Source organism: Sapajus apella, unplaced genomic scaffold (assembly GCF_009761245.1).
Source record: "Sapajus apella isolate SASKATOON/1434 unplaced genomic scaffold, GSC_monkey_1.0 scaffold5, whole genome shotgun sequence".
In the NCBI taxonomy this organism is placed as follows: domain Eukaryota; kingdom Metazoa; phylum Chordata; class Mammalia; order Primates; family Cebidae; genus Sapajus; species Sapajus apella.
The window spans coordinates 13841270-13861877 of record NW_022436945.1 but is presented as its reverse complement, the minus strand read 5'-3'; the positions used below and the strand labels follow the sequence as shown (position 1 = coordinate 13861877).

The following is a 20608-nucleotide window of genomic DNA, read 5'->3' as shown; positions in this document are numbered from 1 at the left end:
CATTGCAGGATGTTCCCCCATCCCACTGGTGCTCACTGAAATTACCGGGAATGCCAGCTGCCTGAGAGTAGCTGGTGCCTGAGATGAGGATGGAGCTGAGCTGAGCTATGCAGGTTCAGTTGTTCTTCCCAAATTCAGACAAATGAATCACTCCATTCCCCCACTCTAATGGAATGGGAAAAGACAGCTGTTTTTCAGGGAAATCTTTCCCCTGTGGAAACCAAGATTAGGAAAAAGGTGTTTCTCACAAGCACTAGGCAATTCTGTAAGTTATTTTTTGCCTCTCATCACCATTTTGTGTCCCAGCAGTTCCAGAGCCCAGTGCTCTCCTCTCTTCAGTCTGCCTTCAGATTTGTCATTAATGTCTGATTTTCTCTCACAAGTAATGAGGATGCTGGAATCCTAGGCCTAGGCTGGAGTTTGGATTTCCAGAGCCTGAGCTGAGGTTGGAGGCGAGGGGATGCTGGGTGCATGTCCATCACCTGCGTAAACAATCCTCTCTATTAAGTACCTCTTGTCTGAAATACCTAGAATGATTTCTGTTTTTATGTCTGTACTACTACTGATAAACTAAGCATTTTAACTTTATTATCTTTATTTACTTAGTTATTTGTTTATTTAATTTCTGTCCATCTGCTTTCTGTTGACACCATCTTATTTAATATTCTTAGCAAGCTGGATTTCTTTGTGTTACTCTGTATTCATTTTACAGATGAGTTCCCTAAGACATAGAGAATGGAAGTCATTTGCCAATGTTATGTTTTAAGAAGTGTTGGAACCAAGAATTCAAACCCAGCTTTGACTGAATGCGAAGTATTTGGTTTTCCTTATTGTTTCATGTTCCACTACTCTGCACAGAACAGAGAGCCAAGATAGGGGTTTTCTCTTTTGGCTAAAGATCCCATAAGAAGTTCCACTGGGAGAGAGTGTGAGATGACCCAGCTCATCTGTTTCCTGCTCACATCTCTTAACTCCTGCCCTGTGCATTTCACTGTCTATAAACATCACATGATCAGAGTGGGAAGGGGCTGAGCCAGATCATCTGGCTGGGCATCCTGCCTTCTGGAAGGCAGCTGCTAATTATCTTCATTTTTCCAAATGAGACAGCCCAGCGCTGACAGGTTGTGTGACTTGCCCAAGGTGATACAGCCAGTAAGTAGTTAGGTAAGCTCCAGGACTTTTGGGTTACCTTAGGTCCTCCAGCTTTGCTGTGGAAATGCAGAACCAAGGAAATAAACCCAAAAGGAAAGGCTGTGAGATGGCTTTCCTGGGATTATTCCAGAGGAGCTAATTCTTTGCTTTAAATCAGGCTTGCTACCTAACTTCAGGCAAGAGCAGAGAAAGCTGCTGACTGGGGAATTCCCCACCTCATCGTCTGCCTTCCCTCTGTTCATGTCTCCCTAATCCTCCTTATTAATGGTGAACAGCATTTCCCCAGCCTGCCTAAGTCAGGAGTGCAGAGGAAAGACCTGAGAACAATTCTTATTCCACAGCAAGCAGCTCTTAAAGAGGATGCAGACTGGGTCAGCAGTGTATGATGCAGAAGGCTGGATGCCTCTGAGCTGTGACCAGATTTCCAATTTCCTGTGATCCTACAGCCTGACCGGAATGAACACATTTCAGACAAACGTGAGCACATTTAAGAGAAACGTACAAGAAATCATCATGTCGCTGGTATTTAGTGTCAGGCAGCAGCAGAGTCAGACACATGTTCTTAGTTTAGCAGAATGGCAAAAGGGGAAATGGTGGATGGGAGGGTTACCTGACAATGTGAGCACTTGGAAGCAGCTCTCACCTTGCCTCCCTCTCATTCTTTCCCGTTTTGCAGACAGTTTCCTCTTTTCTGTTCCTCTCTCTTTTGTTTTATTGTTAGTATTATTGTTTTATCTATCTGACTCTTTCATTTGGTCTCATTCTCATGTTTTAATTTCTCGTTTTTCTGTCCTTTGATCATTTGTAAAGATATTCATTCCACCTAAGCTCCAGTCAAGAGGACAACTCTGCTTGAACATCTAATCATTTCACAAACTTATGATGTCCCCAAGGGCGACTCTTGATTTTCTCCATCCAAACCTACTCCTCCCACAGCCTTTCCCATCTCAGCCCCTGGAAACTCCATTTTCCATTTGTTCAGACCCCAAGACCTTGGGGTCACCATGGACCCTACTCTTTCTAGCACATACCGTATGCAATCCATTTGTAAATCTCATGGGATCCCGCTTCAAAACATCCCCCAGAGTCTGCTCATTTTTTAGTGTATTTTAATTATCACTCTGGTCCAAGCCTGTTAGCTAGGTTATTAAGATAGGTTTCAAACTGACCTCACTGATTCTTTCCTTTGTCTTGTGGACTGTTCTCAACCCAGCAGCAGTCTCTATTAAGACTAGCTCCATCATTCCTTTCTTCTGCTCAAGACCCTTCAGGGGCTCCCCATGCACTCAGAGTAAAAGTCGTGATCTTAAAGTTGTCTCTGAAGCCCCAGCCTCTCCCTCTCTGTGCTCATCTCTGCTCCATTAACACTGGCCTCCTTGCTGATCTTTGAACATGCTTCTACCTCAGGGCCTTTGCACTTGCTGTTTTCACCCCCTTCCTTAGATATCCGTATGGCTTGCTCTTGTAGTGTCCTCAAGTCTTTTCACAAACATCACCTTTTCAGTGAGGTCTTCCCTGAGCACCCTACTTAAAGCTGCAAGCTTCTCTCTTACCCCCAGATACTCTCATCTCCCTGAACTCTTGCACTTCTCCTCCCCAGCACACATCGTGATCTAATGTTTTATTTGCTTTCTTTAGTTGCTTATTATGATCAGTCATCTCCACCTCCCCTCCCCTTTCCTTTCACTTTGCCCCCATTTGCCCCACAATGTAAGCTTCTTGAGGGCACGGAGTGTTGTCTGTTTAGTTCAGTGCTTTCTTTACCTTGTTTAGACAATTGCCTGTCGTATAACAGATGCTCAGTGAAAATTTTCAGAATGAGTGAATGAATAAGTATTTGAAAAAATGATTGAACACACACCAGACGAGGCATTGTGTTAGCATTTCGGCATTGCTAAGTCATTCTTTCACTTTCACTTATTTATTCCTTTACCCAAAACCTGTATGATATGTCCTTGAGGATGTTCTAGTACATTCTGTCTTTTGTTTCTCATTAACTTTTTCTCCTTTCAGAGCTCTCTTTTTTTCCCATCTCCTCAGGAACCTACTGACCCCTTTCCCATTTTTGAGTACCTGTCTTATTCCTAATGTCTTATCTTCATTCTCCTTCTTTCTATGGATCCCAGTTCTCCTTGGTCCAATGTGGCAGTAGGTATGCAGTCTGCATGGGTTCCATAATCTATTTGAAGGATTTGTTTAGGTTGAGGCTTCCTTCCAATCCCCTGCAGCTCCCAGAGTGTGAAGACAGGGCTGCTGCACTCAGTAATGACACTGTCTTGCCCCTTTCCATCAATGCCCCTACTCCACCTAACAGAAGAAGGTGATAAGAATTAAACTTTTGAGGCTGGGTGCAGTGGCTCATGCCTGTAATCCCAGCACTTTGGGAAGCCGAGGTGGGTGGATCATGAGGTCAAGAGTTTGAGACCAGCCTGGCCAACATAGTGAAACCCTGTCTCTACTAAAAAAAAAAAAAAAAAAAAAAAACAAAAATTAGCTAGGCGTGGTGGCAGGTGCCTGTAATCACAGCTGTTCGGGAGGCTGAGGCAGGAGAATCACTTGAACCCAGGAGGTGGAGGTTGCAGTGAGCCAAGATCATGCCACTGCACCCCAGCCCAGGCAACAGTAGGAGACACAGTCTCAAAAAAAAAAACAAAACAAAAAAAAGAATTAAACTATTGAGTTTTTATAATCAATAAGGACATTTAGCTGACTTTTGACTTCCATCTTATACATGGGAATTGAGTCTGAGAAGGCGTATTTATTTCTTTATTTCTTTCTTAAAAAGTGAAAACTGTTAACACATCTACTAACATTAGTGGAACTCTAAGTGAAAGAGAAAAAATATTACTTGTAAATCAAACTGCACTTGTCTGTATTGTCCTTTCTACTTTAGTCCTTAATTGTATAAAATTTAACGTGGTTGTAATCTGTATTTTCATGTTTCTATACAACTTTCATAGTTACTATTTTTAATGATGGCATACTGTTGCATTTCCTTGATCATGAGATGCCACTGATTTTAAGATGCACCATTGCTTTCATAACAGCTTTTCAAAGAAGAAAAGAAATTCACCACTTTGCATGTATACATTGAATACAAGATATAGCCTAACTTCAGAAATGTTAAAAATTATCCAAAAAAGGACTGGGTCGCAGCGGCTCATGCCTGTAATCTCAGCACCTTGGGAGGCCGAGGTGAGCAGATTAGTTGAGGTCAGGAGTTCAACACTAGCCTGGTCAACATGGTGAAACCCTGTCTCTACTAAAAATACAAAAATTAGCCAGGTGTGGTTGTGGGCACCTGTAATACCAGCTATTTGGTAGGCAAAGGCACAAGAATTGTTTGAACGGGGGTGGTGGCGGAGGTTGCAGTTAGCTGAGATGACGTCACTGTACTCCAGCCTGGGCCACTGAACAAGACTCAGTATCAAAAAAAAAAAAAAAAAAAAAAATCCAAAAAAGTACCATAAAATTGAGAAAATAAAGCAATTTATAATATGTATATGTCATAATTTACTTTTACTTCAAAAACCCTAATGTCTTTGTGCCTGTAGCTTTTATCTTTTGAATAGTTTTATAATATATGTTTATAGAGGTTAATTTTATAATTTTTAAAAGCATACTGTCATGATATTTTCCAAAAGAGTCAAAACATTTTACACTGTTACCCAAAATGTATGCTTGAGTATATGTGCTTAGTTGCAACTCTGCCAGCATTAGGTATTATAATTTTTTGCTTAGTTTTTTTTTTTTTTTTTTTGCTAATTTTTATATATGAAGATGGTTTATATTTGCATTACTTTTATTGTTTGGGAGGTGACATAAGATACATTAGTAGGAAGTTTAGTATTGTGTCTAACTGCCAGTAAAAGGTGTTACTATTGACAAAGTGGTATAAGACTATCTTATTTGGATGACAAAGAAAGGAGTTTGTTCTTCATAGTTCTAATCCTTGGTTGAGGTGAAGGAGGAGATTCAATTAATAGAATTATTGAAAAAGAAAATCAATTTTTGTTTCTGAGAACAAATCTAATTAGACTTTTGCCATTTCCCAAGGACCTTTAAAAGAAGGTGCTACAGTATAACCTTGGACTTTTTAAGAATTTCTGTTAGGAAGTTTGATGCTGCTTACAGAATCTGGAAGGAAGGATTCCATGTAATCACTTTAAATTTTTATAACAATGGCAACAGACATTTGTATGTGGCATTGACCATTTGCTGGACAAAATTGCAATCACTTTGTATACAGTAGCTCATCAAATTTTCACAATAACTCTATGAGATAAGTATTATTATCATTCCATTGGCAGATGAAGAAATTGAGACACAGAAAAGTTAATGTATTTAGTGGGTTAAAAAGCTGGGATATCAAGAGATGTAGCCTGGCTTTGAGCCTATTTTCTTAACTACCTCAAGGTACTGTCTCTTACAAGCGTAACACACCGCAGTGTGGACAGAAGGTTGATGAAGAGTCCTGGAGACTTTCTACTCTATGCTAATGAGCTTCACTCTCCACCTCTAGGATGGGAGGATGAGATTTATTCCCTTGACAACTGAAAGCACATTTTTTAGCCTCCTCTGCTTTTTGACTCCAGTCCAGAGTCAAACATCCTGATGATATCTTTTGCCCTTGGAGATGGTCCCTGAATTATATGCTTCTCTTGTTCTCTTTACCTTCCTCCCGTGTTATCAATGGGTATCTCAGTGAGGCAGATGTTCCGAACACTGGGACTTGCTAAAATTAACATTCCAAATGCTGCAGTATCTGGGATGTTTCTAGAACATTTTTATTTCCCTACTGGAACGAATGGTGAACTTTGGGTAAAGAAAGGTCTTACTGTTATAGGAACAAATCACATCATCTTACCTAGTTAAGTACAACAATTCCATTCCTTATCAATTTTTTAAAAAATTTTACTTAGTTTTTTCAGTGAGGGTCTGCTCTGTTATCCAGGCTGAAGTACAGTGATATGATCATAGCTCACGGCAATGTTGAACTCCTGGAATCCTCCTGCCTTGGCCTCCCAAAGTGCTAGGATTACAGGCCTGAGTCACTGCACTCAGCCAAAACTTACCATTTTATACATTTCCTCTGTACTGTGATGCATATGCAAATATCTCCTCCATGTTTGGTGGTAAAGATTAGTAATACATTTTATTTATATGAAATTTTATTTTTGTTTGGGAGTTATTCAGTCGAATGATTAAGAGCACAAGTTTTAGAGTCAAAAAGACATAGATGAAAACCAGGTTCTGCCATCTCTCACTCTGTGACCTTGTATATAAGTTGTCTAATTTCCTCAGGTATAAAATGAAGATAACACCGTCGTACATCTTAGGTTTTCTATAAAGATTAAATAAAATGAACAAGTTAATGCTTATAAAATGTATCAGTACATGACACCTGGTAAGTGTTCAATAAAGTATCTAATACTAATGTATATGTAATAAAATATAATACAAAGTAAGGAATGTCCAAACTTAGAACTCTTTGAAAGGAAGCATTATATCTTTTTCTTGTTTCCCTTTCCCTAAATCTGTAACTTCCAGTCTCATTCGCTGTTCAATTTTGTTATTCCCTCTCTTCTAAAAATTTCATCTAAAAAATGGAAAGAGTTAAGATTTGTCTGTAGAAATTTTAAAAAATAATGTTACAGTTTCTTTTGTGAGTATTGGAGACGGCTTCATTTTTTCCCCACCATCTTTGTATGGGGCGAGTGGGTGAGTAGGATTTACTATTACTTTTAGTAGTTCTTAGAGTTGTGCAAAGGAATTGTAAAACAATGGACCTATTTCTTTTTCTTTTCTTTTTTTAGATTCAGGAGGTACATGTGCAGGTTTGTTAAATGGGTATATTGTGTAATGCCAAGGTTTGGGTGTCTAGTGATCCGGTGGCTCAAGAAGTTAACATAGTACCCAATGGTAGTTTTTCAACCTTTGTCCCTGTCCTTTCCCCTTTTGGGATCTCTGGTGTTTATTCTTCCCATCTTTCTGTCCTTATGCACACCATGTTTACCTCCCACTTACAAGTGAGAACATGCAGTATTTCATTCTTTGTTCCTGCACTAATTTGCTGAGGATAAAGGACCCCAGCTGTATTCATGTTACCGCAAAGGACATGATTTCATTCCTTTTTATTGCTATGTGGTATTCCATGGTGGATATGTACCACAATTTCTTTATCCAGTCCACCATTGATGGATACCTGGGCTGATTTCATGTCTTTGCTATTGTGAATAGTGCTGCAATAAACATGTGAGTGTAGGTGTCTTTTTGGTAGAAAGATTTATTTTCTTTCAGCTATATCCCAGTAATGGGATTGCTAGGTCAAATGGTAATTCTATTTTTAGCTCTTTGAGAAATCTACAAGCTGCTTTCTACAGTGTCTGAAGTAATTTGTATTCCCACTAATAGTGTATAAGCATTCCCATTTCTCTGCACCCTCGCCAACATCTGTTATTTTCTGACTTTTTAATAATAGCCATTCTGACTGGTGTGAGATGGTGTTTCATAAGGTTTTGATTTGCATCTCTCTGATGATTAGTGATAATGAGCATTTTTTTCATGTATTTGTTGGCCACTTGTATGTCTTCTTTTGAGAAGTGCCTGTTTATCTCCTTTGTTCCACTTTTTAATGGTGTTTTCTTTTTCTTGTCGATTTAAGTTCCTTATAGATTATGGATATTAGTCCTCAAAACGAATTGACTTATTTCTAAGGAGAGAAATCCTCAAACTTTATGTCTGAAATTTGTCTAAAGAGGCCGGGTGTGGTGGCAGGCACCTGTAATCCCAGCACTCTGGGAGGCCGAGGCAGGTGGATCACCTGAGGCCGGGAGCTCGAGACCAGCCTGGCCAACATGGTGAAACCCCTTCTCTACTAAAAAATACAAAAAATGTGCTGGGCGTGGTGGCGGGCATCTGTAATCCCAGCTACTCGGGAGGCTGAAGCAGGAGAATAGCTTGAACCCACTAGGCGGAGGTTGGAGTGAGCTGATATCGCGCCACTGCACTCCAGCCTGGTGACAGAGCAAGAATCCATCTCAAAAGAAAAATTGTCAAAAGAGAGAAATTATTCTCCTTACTGATGGAACTCTGTGGCTGGGAATTATCAGCAGGAAGAACCCCACCGTGGGGCCTCTCAACAGGAGGGATGGGCCGGTGGAGGTGTGAGCTCAGAATGTGGAAGTGGCCTTTGTGTTGGCTCATGTCTATATGGCCTCCAGTACCGGGTCTGAGGTACCATGCACTGATCTTCAAATATCCAAACATCGTCCCCATCCCCACATTTATGACTAGTCCCAGAAGCATCTATGTTTGGAGGAGGGGAGGAAGGACCTCTGGAGTCCAGCCAGTGGCTGCAGGTGTTTAGTGAAGATAGGTTAGAGTTAAGAGAATAAGGGAGACAACTCTTTGATTGATTGATTGCTAACTGAGCATGACCCACCCCCTGAGGCCTTATCTTGATGATGGCTTCCATGGGGTGGAGGCAGTGACGCAGGCAGTGACAGAAAAATGACTCCTTCACTGAAGAATTCAGGGCAAGCTAGAGCCCAGTATGACGGAGCAGATAACCTGGTTGCTATTTGTGAGACTCAGCCTGGGAATGTAGCAATCCCAGCCTGCGGGCATTGATCTGACAGCTGTTCTCAGCCTTGGAGAGAGATTCAGGGACGGCTGCTGCCAGATAACAAGAGTTCAAAGCACACTGCTGGCCCAGGTGTGATCACCCCCGGTGGTGTGCTGGCATTTGCAGAAGGGCAGACCGGGCTCCCTGGCACTTTTGCCAAGGGTTGTGGGGCCATAAAACAACTCCAAGAGGTTTGGCTGGATACCAGTTACCCTGTGTGCTTACCTTTCTGTCACCACTACTTCAGAGTCAGCTGAAAATTTGGAATCCTAAGGGGGAAAATAAGCTTCTCTTTCTTGTTCCACCCAAATAGGGCTACAATTGTTTTAATTTGAAGAAGTTTATGTGGTCCCCACCTTGTCCTTGGTGATTGTACTGGAAGAGGACTGACCTTATGAATGTGCATCTCAGGCAAAGCAGAATCAAAGACATTGGGGCATGAATCTCAAAGGGACATGGAAATGTCACTAGAGATGAAAGAAGAGCAGTATAGAATTACTCTACTCAGAGAAAAGACTAAATGTGATTATTTTCTCCATGACTGCTGCTTAGGCACCGATCATCTCAAGAGCCACATTGAGCAATAATAGGTGTTTCCTAAACCATCTCCTGAAGAGGAGGGATGCTGGTAACTGGTTAGCTGAGTAGGCTATGGAAGTCTGGGCCAGAGCTGAGTTGCTGGGAACATTCTAGAAAAGACTGAATAATATTCCTTTCTGCATCCTTTGTATCTGAAACTCTCAGCCACTCTTCTAAATAAACGTTTAAGCCAGGTGCAGTGGCTCACAGCTGTAATCCCAGCACTTTGGGAGGTCGAGGCGGGCGGATCACGGGGTCAGGAGTTTGAGACCAGCCTGACCAACATGGTGAAACCCTGTCTCTACTAAAAATACAAAAATTAGCTGGGTGTGGTGGCACGTGCTTGAAATCCTAGCTACTTGGGAAGCTGAGGCAGGAGAAGCACTTGAACCCAGGAGGCAGAGGTTGAAGTGAGCTGAGATTTTGCCATTGCACTCCAGCCTGGGCAACAGAGCAAGACTCTATCTTAAAAAAAAAAAAAGGTTTAAGCAACATTTTAATGCCTTTTTGAAAAAATGAGAAAGTTTTAGTCTGCATGGGGTATCCACATCATGGACCAGCCCTGTATTCCTGCTGGCAGTTGCTGATGAGAGCTACTTCCTTCTTTCCTTGCCGACTTCCTCATCCACCTGCTAGTTTCTCTGTATCCTCCAAGATGTGAAGGAACTTGTGTGGATGATTTTGTCCATGCTTTCCAAGCTCATTGTGGAATCTCTCTTTTCCTGCCGCTTTCATTACCATTTAATCTTTTGTGTACCAGACTTGGTAAGCCTCTTGTCTAGCTGTTTTATCTGGTGCTCCTTAATTCTCAGAGCAGATACCCTATATCATTTATTCCTTTGAGCAGCATTTATTGAACACTTATTATATGCCAGGTGTGTCTTTGAACCTTACCAATATTTTAGATTACACAGGTCTCTGGGTAAATTCATCACCATTTCCCAATCCACACACAGGAAAACATGTTTGTCTTGATTTTCTAACTTTGTATGAATGCCACTAGCATTCTCTCCCAAGCACTCAAGATTAAAGCCTTACAATATCACAAGTACCTTTCTTTTTTACAATATGTCATTTACTTTAACAATCTTAAAAATCTTTTGTGATTTTTGTGTAAATATTACATATTTCTTGTAAAAATATTAGAAGAATGTACTTTAGCCAAAAATGAGGGGAAAATCACTGGCTATTTCAATTGAATTGCCACACTCTGGTAGTTCTGCCTTTCCATGTTCTCTTTTTATTTTATTTCATTATTATTATTATTTTAAGACGGAGTTTCACTCTGTTGCCCAGGCCAGAGTGCAATGGTGCAATCTCGGCTCATTGCAACCTTGCCTCCTGGGTTCAAGTGATTCTCCTGCCTCAGCCTCCTGGGTAGCTGGGACTATATGTCCATGCACCACACCTGGCTAAGTTTTGTATTTTTAGTAGAGGTGGGGTTTTGCCATGTTGATAGGCTGGTCTTGAACTCCTGACCTCAGATGATCCGCCTAGTTTGGCTTCCCAAGGGGCTGGGATTACGGGCATGAGCCCTCACGCCTAGCCTCCATGTTCTCTTATACCAGGCCCCTTTTCTTTTCCCCATGGTCACCATACAATGCCCTCCATACCTTCATGTTCTTGCACCCGAACAATGGCAGTAGCCTCTAACTAGATACCTCCAACTCTCCACATTCTAGTGTCTTTGGGGCTCACTTCTATGAAGGTATAGAATGGTCTAAGAAGACGATATGACTAGAATGAACATTAGATTCCTGCAATTGCTCAACGCATTGTTAATTCTGCCTTCACATCTCAGGTGGTTGAAGCAGGGCTACAATTCTTTAATCGGCTTCATGATCTATTGTTTCTTCAGAAGATGAATGCGGTACAAGCTAGCTGAAGTTCTGTTTGAGATTGCTGGGAGAAAATACCTAAGGGACAAATAAACTCTTCATGTCCTTAGCTCACATTGTATGTTTCTCCTTGCCTCAACTCCTTGAATGCATGTATTCACACGTTACTGTCATTCCAGAGTCTGCTGAAGGCTGCCCCAGACTTCTTAAGTGAGAGGTAGACCTACCATAGTGATGACCTACTATGTGTCAGGTGTTTTTAATGTGTTTTCTTGTGGGATCTTTATAACAGCGGTAGGCATATTACTTAGTTTCATTTTAAGACAAAGGCACGGAGAGCTTAAACAATGCATCTAAGGTCACTGTTTCAAAACTAGTCTTGAGGCTTGATGAATACTCCCTTTTCAGGCAGAATCTTGGTTGATCAGAAAATCTAAGAGGTGTTTACTAACTTCATCTCCTCTTGTGTAAGAGTTTCTTTCTACCTGATTTTTGGTATTAAGGTTTGTTTGTATATTCTAGAAACTGTTCCTTTAAATCCTCCTCAAATATTTAAATAAGGAAGAGACTAGGGCCCTAGAGGGTTTTTTTTTGGAAGCTATGTTTCATAGAAGCAACAGTTTGGAGCGGGAAAACAAAAGCAAAAACAAAAACAAAAGCTGAAGGGCAAAGTAAGTCTTAGTGGATTTTCTCAACTATGAAGGAACCTCATTATCTCCTCCTGAGGAAGAACGGATTTTGAGTAAGTCAGCTCTGTGATACACCACCTTTTAAGAAGTTAGCTGCAAAATGGTTCAAGTGTGGGAGCTCATGCCTATAATCCCAGCACTTTGGGAGGCTGAAGTGGGTGGATCACTTGAGCCCAGGAGTTTGAGACCAGCCTGGCCCACATGGTGAAACCCCATCTCTACTAAAAATACAAAAGTTAACTGGGTGTGGTGGTGTGCACCTGTAATCCCAGCTACGCTGGAGGCTGAGGCACTGGGATCATTTCAACCTGGAGACGGAGGTTGAGCAAAGATGAAGTGAGCCAAGATGGCACCATTGCACTCCAGCCTGAGTGACAGGGAGAGACTCTGTCTCAAAAAAAAAAAAAATAAAAAAAAAAGTTAGCTGCAAAATGGATGGGCCTTTGTTGTGAGGTTGTTCCAGACAGTGAGAAGGTCTGATCAGGCTGGATAAGTAATATCTGCCTCAAATACACTTGGTGAAAATACCTACCTGGGAGGTTTACACACACATTTAAACAGCAGATGGAAAAATGTCAAATGAGTCATACTACCCAGCTAGCTCCATGCCTTGGACATTTATTTATCTCACTTTTTCTAATCTGGGGTAGGAGCAAGCTATAAGAACTAATGAGACATAAGGTTTGCCCTCTCTATAGGAGAGCATATTCTCACAGCCATATCCCAGGGTATGACAAGCCAATCTGCTTAGTATAGTAAGTGCTCAATAAATGTTTGTTGCATTAATTCATTGTGGGTATCTTCCCACTACAGATTTTTTTGACCATTCTCTCTATACCAACAGGAGGTAAGAGAACCATACTTCTCTCTGTAATAAGTATTTCAAAGTTGCATGTAAAGACCTTTAAAAAGAGATCAAAACCTCATTGATTAAAAAAGTAAACTCAAGCATAATGTGATTAAGCAACTGGTTATTAGCAAAGGCAGGATTCAGTACCAGGATTGTCTGATTCCAAATATTTTTTTCTTTCTCCCACAGAAAAGGTCTTAGTAATTCTTTTAACATAATTTAATGAGGCCAAGAAGCCATCATTTCAATTGGTGAAGTTCACCTCGGGTCTCCCAAGCTGATCACATAACACATACTCCATGTCCCACGCAAGTGTGTACAATCCCATTCTCTCTGCATGTACGTCTCTGATTCCCTTTTCTGTGTGAAGTATAGGCTAACAAGACGCTGGTGAAACCACAGAAAAGCCACTTGTTATAGCTGGATATATCCTGAGGAGACTGCGTCCTTCTCCCTCCGGGCAAGAGCCAGGCAGGGAGGCAGAGCTTTTGCAGAGGAGAGCAAGGGTGGCATTTCCTTGTCTTTTGGCTCTTGGATTAGCTGCTAACAGAAGGTGCACTTAGGGCTGTCTGTAATGGTGATTATGATTCTTTTTTTCTGCTGGACCTCTGGGTGGAAGCCACAGACTTAAGGACCCGTGATTTAGAGCCATTTTGTTGGTTACAATGAGCAGCATGAGGCAGCATCCTTTTATGGTGTTTGTATAAACACCATCCCTTTATGGTGTTTGCATAAATACCAGGTACCCTGACTCTCCTGTGCCATTTCTACCAAGTATATCTTTCGCCTTTTTCTCCTTTTGGTCTTAGGCATTACTCTGTTTTTCTACTTAACAGATCCATACCTTCTTGGGAGTGAGCATTTCAGTGATGGCAGGGGAATTACGGATTAGCGTTCCAGTGCTCCCGTTCCCTTAACACCTTCTTCTTGCCCTATAGCAGAGAGAGATGGCCTTCAACACGCCACAGACAGCGTGGAAGATTTGGAGGGCAAGACCGAAGGTGGCAGACTCTAGTCAAGAGAGCAAGTGCAGAGGACTCTGGGAATCTTTGTCTCCACCATTGTGGAGCTGTCAGTTGGAGCCCACTATCTGCCTCTTGTCTCTCACATGACAGTTTTACTCATCTCTTAGGTTTTTATGTCTTCCTCCTCATCCCTGTTGCCAGTATCTTCCCAAGTCCTTTTTAGAAAACCCTATGCAGTTATTCTTTCTGCTCAACTTTTATACACAGGGCACAGTTTTGAGGCATGTGTAAAACCCCTTCACTCACTCCAGCTTCCCTTAATCCTTAGGAAAAGAATGTGCAATAATGCTCTTGTTTTCAGGGAAGCATGTCATTTGTTTTACCGGTCTGTAGTTGATTAATTTGCAAATGATATTCCCAATAAAGTGCTTAGAAGTAGATAATTACAACTATATTAACAGTTCCCGGGGAAGCAGATGGTATTCTGAGGAGCTGCCATGTAGCATTAGTGCTGATGCTCCACTGTAATGTACCATCCACCCCAGAAAACCACAAACGACAAGCGCAAATCCTGCTGATATTCCAGATTGGGAGGAAATTGTGCTTTTGCCTCACATTCCATTCTGATCGGAATTTTTATGTGTGTTTTCTTGATCGCTACAGTGCTCAGTGAACTGCTTCATTTTATGTTGAGTACCGTAACTCTCCAACTCTGTAATTCTGAATTAGCCCCATATTAAGCCTGCATGACGCAAGTTTTTAAACTGTTCATCAGTGTTCCTCCTACCACGCCAGATATTTTTAAGTGTAGATTATCTCTGTACAAACATATAATTTCAATTTCCTAAATTACCTGAGCTAACATCCTATGTTAGATAATCAATTAAGAATATTTGGAGGCAGATAAGTCTTATCCTTTTTCTCTCTCCTTCAGTGTTACAGACACAAACAAACGCATGCACACACACATGTCTGCACATATGCATGTACGTGTGTGCACACACACATATGTACTCTTTTCTAGTTAGTGTCTATATTATAGGTTGCTTGATAAGAAGAAAACTTTTACCAGCTTCGAGCTCCAGGAAAAAGACCATAATGTTATGGGATTTCTGTCTGGACAGCTATATCTGAACAGGAGTTGTTCTTCTGAAGTAGGCTGGAGTTACGTAAGTGTTAACACACAACAGCGTGTAAGAGTCAAAGGAAAATATTCATTTGTGCCTTGACCAGCTAAGACTGGGGGGCCATGGAGTAGTGCCTGTGGATGACCCAGAGTAGATTGTAAGTATGAAATGAAGACTCTTTGGCGACTGCTGTTGGGTCTTTGCTCTAGGTCAGGCTGGTAGGTATCCACCAACAAGGCTGACTGTGTCCTGTCAGATGTCTCCCTTCAGCTGCTCTTGTCTCCAGTCACTGCTGTCCTGGAGGGGATATGTGCAGATCTTATAGTCAACCTGGAAATGACCATGCTCTTACGTATGTCTCTAGTTACTTATGGTAAGAAAGCAGGAAAGGACACAACCATTGCTGTCTCAGCTTTCTTTGGGTAAGAACGGGCTAGGAGAATACGGGTGGGCTGCCGAGTGCTTAGTGCTTATTTAAAGCTGTCTTAAAGCAGATGCTTGCCGGCTTTTCTAGAAGCAGGCCTTGTGGTTCTCGCTGAGGGCTTACACATTAGGGGGCTTATTTTGATATGCAAGTTGGCTCCAGGATCCCCAACAAGTTGCCCAATTATCACCGTAAGTCTCTTTACTGTTGATGTACACTAGAGGCTTTTAGTTTTAGCTGCCATTTTTAAGAGTATACCAGGCACCAGGCATTGTTATAAATACTTTGAATATATTATTCCATTTAATTCTCATGACACTTTGGAAAATAGACAATAATGTGCATTTTACAAATGAGAACATGCAGCTAGAGACTCAGAGAGGTTAAGTAACTTGTTCCAGGTCACACAGCTAATACATGTCAGAGTTGATGTTGAAAATTTAATATGCCTGTTATCAAAGCCCAGGCTTTTAACTATGATGTCATTCAATTGTCAGTTATGGTTTGAAGTTAGTTCATGAACATTTCTTTCAGTACCTACAATGTTTTTATAGGATGTGCAGATATCAAAGCTGCAGGATAGGTAAACAATAAATATCTTTGATTTTATGTGGGTTGTGCTCAAATATCAAAGTAGAGTCTGGGAAAGACATGGGAGATGTGGTTTGAGTGAGAAGTTGGACTTAGATCAAGAACCGTCTTGATAATGATCTGAAAGAGTTTGGATGGCTGTGGGGAAGCCATGAGTGTTCAGTCAAATGAGTCTCATCATCAGATGAAGTTGTAGAAGGGCATAGAAAGATGTGTTGGGGCCAGTAGATGAGCAATCTAATTAGGAAGCCTTTGGAATAACCCAGAGAATGATGATAAGACATTGGCTGGCTTAGGTGAGGAAACAGTAGGAAATAGCATCGTGGAGGTAGAATACACCCATGCAAGAAAAATTATAGCTAATATTTGTTAGTACACTACAGCCATATACTTATTATTGTTTGGCTCATTTAAAAAATGTATGAACTCATTTAATCTTTACAACTGCTCTATGAAGTAAGCTGTGTTAATTTCCCTATTTTACAGACGAGGAGATGGAGGGACAGAATGGCTAAGCAACTTGCTCAAGGGACCTACGTTTATAAGTGGCTGAGCCTGGATTCCATCCCAGTCTGTCTCACTCCAGATCTTGAGATCTGACTAACATGGTATCAGACTCTGAATCAAGGTGAAGTTCAGGGTCCAACTTCCCTTTTCTTAGATATGGTAGCCATGCGTGCCCATGGGGCAGATACATCTGTCTATCTAGGATGAAGTTTGGGGCACAGGAGAAGGGAACTGGGGTTACTGAATTTGCTGGTTCTATTTGTGTCTCCTTCTGTATCCTGGCAGCTCTTGCATTGCTGGACTCCGGGGTGACATTCAGCTTTCTTTCTGTTTACCTCATTTAGGTAAGAATTACCTTGTATATTGACGTCTCTGGTGAAATTGAGATGAGAAGACGAGTTCAGAACTGTCTTTGTAACATATAAATGCTTATGTTGGGCACAGATCTTCGAATTTCAGGCTCCTCAATGTTTAGAAGAGGATGGTAATATTTACTTGTCTGGTCATGAGTCTAAGGAATGAGTAGTGAGCACCTACTGTGAGCTGTGCATGTGCTAGGGAGGCACTGGGAATAACAAGACATGAAAAAGTTGCTGCCTGTACCCTTAAGAAGTTCAACGTCTAGAGCAGTTGATATAAGTAAGTAAGTAAACAACTGCAATTCAAAGAATCAAGGAGATAATATTCATTACAGTTTTACAAAATCTGAAGTGCTGAAGTGGTGAGCTATTATTGTTATTAACTCTATTAAGGAGAGTGAGGGGAGAGAGTCAGAAAATGCCAAAGAAATCGAGGTTGGGGTTGAGCTCCCTGCATCTCTCAGGCTCCCACTGAGAGAAGTTCCAGGGGCGCAGGGCCCTCCTACGAAGGCGCCATGGCTCCCGCCTGCTTTTGACCTTTCTGGAGAGTGCTTGCATGAACCCACTTCATTTTCAAAAGTTTAAAAATACACACTTGGAATTGTAGATGATGAAGCATGAATCCCAGACCATAAGTGGGTGGGAGAATTGTGCTGAGCTGGGCGTGCACGGGACCACATGCCCTTGCAGATTTGACGTCAGCACAGTCCAGGAGGTGCACAGTGTCTGTAGCTCTCTGCGTGGTCAGTCTGTGATGCAACGTGTTTTCACAGCCTGTGAATCAATTCCCTCTAGGGAAAAAAATAACAAAATGCTATGCTGATTAATTGGATATATCGCTGCTGAAAGTCCTGATTTTGCAATATTTAAGTACTTTCTCAGCTAAGATGGTGAAATAGGGTAAGCAGAAAAGAAAAGCCACACGTTATTTATTGGAATCAACCCTCTTCCTTTTTGAATGTTGACCTTTGAGTTTCCAAATTGGGCAAAGAAGTAATGATCAGGAATACCTTGATAAACGGCGGTATGATCTCAATTTAAGAAAACAACTTTATATTTATAAATCCTTTGTATTTTGGTAGCACTTTAATATCAGTGATCTGATGTAATCTTTCATGACAACTTTGTAAAGTGGGTGGAACATTCATGATTAGATTGCAGATGATGACACTCAGGACAAAGAATTTTTGACCTTGTTCAGAGTCCTCAAACCTAGGACAAAGAGGAGGGGGAGAGGGTGAAGGTGATGAACATTTATTGAGCAATTACTATTTGTTGGGTGTTTAGTTCATAATTGAATTTGATTTTGTCATGCAACCTTGGGAGATGACTGTTCTTATTCCCATTTTACAGATGGTTAGACCAAGGTTAATTAGAAGCTATGTTAGGTATTCGATCCTAGATCTCCTTGAGTCTAAATCAACAGCCCTTTCTCTAGTCTGATGATTTCCAAAGTTCTCTGATTATGTGCTCCTATCAGTAAACTTTTCTGAGCATATACCTCCAATAAATGTGTATTTGTTTATATGCAAATTGTATACATGTACTATTGTACTATTACTTTGTAAGTGTAATGAAACATACAGGTGGAATAAGAACATTAAGATGCATAGATATGAATGGAAGACACACTGTTTTCTTTCTGCACCCCGTTTTGCAGACTACAATCTAGGCAATGCTCCTTTCTTGGCGAGTTAGGGGCACAAGATTCATGCTACGGCTCGTAGAAAAATCTGCTAGCCAGCACAGGAATACTTCAGGGCTTGACTTCTCAGCAGTAGCACCGCTGGCATTTTGGACCAGATAATTCTTTATTGTGAGGGACTGTGCTGTGCTGTGCACTGTAGGATGTTTAGTGGGATCTCTGGCCTATATCTACTAGATGTCAGTAGCAGCCTATGTACAGTTGTGGCAACTGAAAAAGTCTCCAGATATTGCCAAATGTCCCTTGCTATGGGCAGAGAGAAAAATTTCCCCTGGTTGGGAGCAACTGCGTTTCCTCCTTGCTGATGCCTGAAGAAGAAGTCATCAGGCAGCATCTGTTTGGAAGATGTTTTATCTTGCCTGTTTTAGATTCTTCCGGAGGACCCCTGGGCTTGGTTCCAACCTGTATCCATCAGCTCCTGAGATTGGCCAACCAGAACGGAGGTCCAGCTGCTCAGGGATGAAATCAGCCTTTGAATGGCTCCTGTCCCCATGCATACCACATCTGATTTTAGCATCTTGTGCTTCACTGCTGATGACTCTGACAAGGCCCGGTGTGGTAGACCACGACGGGGCATTATGGGGTATATAATGGGCTTGGTAGCTAAGAGCGTGAGTTCTAGAATTAGGGAGATCTGTGTTCAAATCTGCATTCTGTTGTTATTATCTGTGACCTTTGAACAATTCCTTCCACATCTCTAAGCAACTCTTCTCATCACAAAGTGCTGATAAAGTATAAGGAAAAAAACACTTGTATTATAGGGCTGCAATATTTAGCACAATGACTGTTCCTAGCTCTTAGTGGTAGCTATTATTTTGATTATGAGGATTATATAAAACACTTTTGCCTGGCACATAGTAAGCACTGGATGAGTTATACATATTACTGTAATATATAATGTAAATACAAATATAAACATGTATATACAGTTAGCACTCTACTTACGACCACGATTGGTTCTGACAGACCGGTCGTAACACGATTTGGTCGTAAGTTGAGTAGGCTATATGTACAGTATTGTGAAATGACGTTATAAAAATCTTTAAGTCATATTTTATCATAATTTTCTTTCATTATTGTTATATATCATAGTTTTCTTTGTTCATTTTATGCCATTTTTATCATCTCTATAGCATTTTGTTTCTTATTTTTGCATTTGTCAGGTTTAAGTAAAACACTGCATTACCAGTACAACTGGTTTAATATTTGCAAAACATACAAAATTATGAAATACGGGTGCATACAAAAATACAGAATACAGGTGTAAAAAATACCATAGGAAACATTTTCCCAATTGCAAAACATATCAAAATATATAAACATGTACAAAACATTTTATTGGCCGTTTTTGAATTTGATCTTCCATCCAAATATATAGCAATTTCTCCATTTCGTGGATGTGCCCACTTTGTTGCTTTGTTGTAACTGTTGATCGCATGGGTGCAGAACCTTTCAGAGCTTCACGAATTCTTTCTTTATCTTTCAAAATCGTCGACACAGTCGAGTGTGATAACTTCGTATCACGTGCGATCACATTCACTTTCTTTCCTCCTTCGTACTGCTTAATTACCTTCATTTTTGTGTCGAGATCGATGGCCTTTCTTTCCTTCTTGGCAGGCTGAAGCGTAGACAAAGACAATTTCCTCTTGGTAGACATCTTGGGAGGGGGTTGATGAAAAATATCCAAGACACAAAACACAAATTACTGTACCGAGTCTGGGATAACAGTTGAAATGGTGCACGCGGAGATGGTAGTGCTGCCGGAAGCTGGTCGCACTGTCGTACGCCCAGCTGGGCAATGTTTGCGCTGCCAGATGTGGAGCAGTCGTGGCTAGCGATTGTGGTGGTTAAGTCGAATGGTCGTAAGTTGCATAGGTCGTAAGTCGATCAATACCTGTATATATTTCTGAGTTTGGTGAGTTTGATTGCAGATTCCATGAAGCAGGGACCACACCTGTCTGATTTGTCTTTTGATCCTCATTGCCTAATTCAGCCTGACATGGAATAGATGCTCAATAATTATTTGTTATGAGTCCGTAAATGTGTGTATTTTTCCATGTAAATCATCAAAAATGTGAAATCACTGTTTGTTTTGGTCTGTTTTACTATCACACATAGAGTGATCTTCCCTTCCCTTCTTCCCTTCCTTTCCCTTCCCTTCCCTTCCCTTCCCTTCCCTTCCCTTCCCTTCCCTT

At 41.1% G+C, this 20608-nt stretch overlaps 1 protein-coding gene across 3 annotated transcripts in view; it reads left to right on the top strand.

Moving 5' to 3' along the window:
- PPARGC1A (PPARG coactivator 1 alpha) overlaps positions 1-20608 on the top strand; it is a 684512-nt gene that overhangs the window by 241247 nt on the left and 422657 nt on the right. The gene's annotated exons all lie outside the window — the stretch shown is intronic.